Source organism: Montipora foliosa, chromosome 4 (genome assembly GCF_036669935.1).
Source record: "Montipora foliosa isolate CH-2021 chromosome 4, ASM3666993v2, whole genome shotgun sequence".
Lineage (NCBI taxonomy): Eukaryota > Metazoa > Cnidaria > Anthozoa > Scleractinia > Acroporidae > Montipora > Montipora foliosa.
Window position 1 is genome coordinate 17312924 of NC_090872.1, and position 4127 is coordinate 17317050.

Below are 4127 nucleotides of genomic sequence, written 5' to 3' on the forward strand. Positions count from 1 at the left end.
TGATTCTTAAACTCTTCTGGCTGTAAGTTGGACATGCGGGTAGGCCAAGGTACTGCATGAATGAAATAATCGTTGAGAAGATTAGCGACATCAATACTATCAGTAATGAATCGCCCATCTTCAATCAGTTGAATATGGCCGTTACCTCTGTCTTTGCTTGGAAGTAAACAATGAAATTTCTTCCAAAATTCCCCAGGGTGTTCAGAGTTTGTGGATACATTAATGCAGTATGACTTGAGAGCGGAACGTTTTAAAGATGTGACAAAGTTCCGTTGTTTCCTGTAGGCCTCCCAATTTTCAGACGTTTTGTTCTTAGTAAACTTTCTGTGCAGAAGATTTCTTGTGTTTATAGCCTGAATAATTTTTGGTGTCATCCATGACACAGTGTTTCCGCGTACTCAATAATGATGGACTTTTCGAAAGCTTTCGATTCGGTCCTCCTAATGAAATTGCGCTACTATGGCATACCACAGGCGCCCCAAGCTGAAAATACGTGGTGTATGCGACAGTTTGTGTATATAGAGAATTGTATGGGAAAATCACCGATCGTGAAAAAATTGTGTAAATAACTATCTCATTTGAAATAAAGTTTTCCTACCTCAAATGTGTGACCAACTTGTCTCTTTTGGCGAGTTTCGAGCCATTCTGACGCCGTTTAGTGAAGTCATCCGGAAGGCCGTTGCTGAAATAATGGGAAGGCCGGTGACTCCATCCATCGCAGGCCAGACCTCACTTCACAAATCGTTTTCTCTTCAACAGGAAAAGTCCCGAATCGCAATAAAAACAACAGTTCCATAAAGCCCAATAAATTTCATTCCAAATACGTGTGTTTCGGCGGCCGAAAGACTCGTGGCGAACGAAAACTTTGCCTTAAAATTCACCTCTTCGGCTTTCCTCAGAGGCTTGTGACCGGGTAGTCAACAACGGAAACTCGCAAGATGGTTTCAGCCTCAACTCTCATTAGTCCATTTGAATTTGACCGCGCGCTGGCAACACGACTGTTGTTGACTTGTGACTGGGCAGTCAACAAAAGAGACAAGTTGGTCACACATTTGAGGTAGGAAAACTTTATTTCAAATGAGATAGTTATTCACACAATTTTTTCACGATCGGTGATTTTCCCATACAATTCTCTATATACACAAACTGTCTCATACACCACGTATTTTCAGCTTGGGGCGCCTGTGGGCATACGTGGTATTCTTAACACCTGGTTAACACGATGGCTTACGTGTCGAAGCCAGTCAGTTGTCGTTGATGGGTACAACTCTCCGGACGTGCCAGCTCTATCAGGGGTCCCCCAGGGGACAGTTCTAGGTCCCTTCTTGTTTCTCTTACGCATAAACGACCTAGGAGAAAATTGTACCTCTAGGATGCGTCTTTTCGCTGATGATACTTTGATTTACAGCACTATTGAGTCTTGATGCCGCCAAACTGCAGTCAGATCTAACAGCACTCCAAGAATAGGCCCAGAAATGGCAAATGAAATTTAACTCCAGCAAATGCCACGTCTTAAGAATATCGAGAAAGCAAAATCCTGTTGAGTCTAAAATGTAACTATGTCCTTATGGGGTTCTAGATTCGGTCACCCACCATCCTTACCTAATAATCATAATCATAATCATAATAATAATAATAATAATAATAATAATAATAATAATAATAATAATAATTTATTACTTATTACGCGCAAATTAGCATCTGAATATGATCAAATGCGCCTCACAACTAAAACTAAAACTACCCCTAGTAATTACAATAAAATATACTTAAGAATACTAGAAATTAATAATTTAAATTAAAAGTAATCAATGTAACAATAACAGGCAAAAGCCTTCCTAAATAAATAAGTCTTTATAGTTCGTTTAAAAACCAAAAAGTCTTCGATGTCTCTAATATTTGCAGGAAGGCTGTTCCACAATACAGGGGCAGCTGTTTGGAATGATCTGTCTCCCAGAGTTTTCCTTGTTTTTTTTATGGGCAACTGTAATAGTAGTTCTTCAGAAGAACGAAGGTGGTATTTACATTTATCCTTTAACCGAACTAAATTACAGATATAGGACGGCGCCAGTTGATATATAGCTTTAAACGTTAATAGTAAGATTTTGAACTCGATACGGTAAGTAACGGGTAGCCAGCGCAAAGAAAATAAGACGGGTGTAATATGATTAAACCTCGGTCTTGAACATACGAGCCGGGCAGCACTATTTTGGATGCGTTGTAACTTACTTACGTATATCGCGGGAACTTTGTAAAGAAGACTATTACAATAGTCTAAACGACCAATAACAATGAAGTGAACAAGCGTATGTGTGGCATCGATGGTGAGGTATTTTCTAATCCGCCTTATATTGTAGATATGAAAGGACGCAGCTTTACATATCTTATTAATGTGTGGAATCATACTCAGGTTCTGGTCAAACCATGATCCTAGGTTCCTAACTGAAGTTACGGGAACTATACTGCTCTCACCAACAGTAAGACCATAAATGTTCACTTTAGTCAGTTGCTTTCTGGTGCCTATAATCATGAACTCCGTCTTACTATCATTCATGCGTAGTTTGTCCTTTATCATCCACGATCGTATAGCCTGTATGCACTGCTCCATTGCTTCAACTGCGTCATTTTGCGAACTAGCCAAGTCAGCATAGAATTAAAGATACAGCTGAGTATCGTCTGCGTGTTCGTAAGATTGTGGTAGATAGTTCTTAATAACCTCAAAAAAGCTTTCTGGCATAGATAGTAAATAGCAGTGGGCCTAAGCATGATCCTTGAGGAACACCACATTGCAATTTGAACTTCTCCGATAAATTTTTGTCAAAAGACACGCGTTGCGATCTATTAAGAAGGTAGGATGCAAACCACTCCAATGCTGATCCTCGGACTCCAAAGCTCGTCCTGAGGCGATTCAATAACACTCTATGGTCAACTGTGTCGAACGCTGCACTCAAATCCAGTATCACAAGGAGAGTCACACGTTGAGAATCCAAGTTCATTAGGATGTCATTTTGCACTTTTAAAAGTGCAGTCTCAGTACTGTGACACTTTCGATACGCTGACTGGAATGAAAGATATAAGCCATGTGATGTCAAATGCGCATGCGTTTGATCGAAGACGGCACGTTCCGTTAACTTTGAAATGTACTGCAAATTAGGCAAATTACCTAGGCGTAGAATTGTCCAGATACCTCGATTGGGGTCAGCATGTAAATAACAAAGTCATGAAGGCTAATCTACCACTTGGATTTCTTCGGCGAAACCTGAGTAGTTGTCCCGAGGGAGTGAAAGAGGCAGCCTACAAAGTCACTTTGAGGCCTCACGTGGAATACGCAAACTCAATTTGGGACCCTCACTTAAAAAAAGGTGTTAAACAAATAGAGGGGGTACAAAGAAGAGGCGCACGCTTCGTTAAAAACTGTTACACGCGCGAACCAGGAACAGTTACAAACTTCTTGAACGAATTAAACTGGATACCCCTGAAGGAGCGAAGAACAATCTCGCGTTTAACCTTGTTCCACAAAGCAATTCATGGTGATGGCGGCCTGCTCTTCCCAGACTCGGTTACGAAGCGCAGAAGACTTTTAAGGAACTCTAGCCAAAACAAGTTTATTGAACTGCTGCCAAGTACTGAGACTTATAAGAATAGTTATTTTTGTAGAACTGTCAAGGACTGGAAAGCGTTGCCAAGCGAAATTGTCAACATCAAGTCCGCAGATCGTTTTAAAAAAGTTTAGTCAATGATGAATTTTAATATTGCATAATGATTGATGCTTATTATTATTATTATTATTATTATTATTATTATTATTATTATTATTATTATTATTATTATTAGTGGAATTTTTTATTCATTTTATTAAGGCGTCTTGCGTGATGGTAACCCGTTGCAGGACTATAAATTTTTGAATAAAGGTTGAATATAGGTGAATACAGTGGAACCTCCATTTAACGAAGGCGCTGGGGACCGGCCAATATTGTTCGTTAAATCGAGGGTTCGTTATATCGAAAACCTCGATGTAACGAACTTGAGGGGAAACGAACAAACTGTTAGTTATATCGAGGTCATAGTTAATGATGATAACCCACACGACACCAATGCTGTTGCCGTTAAAAGGATTCAAGATCAAG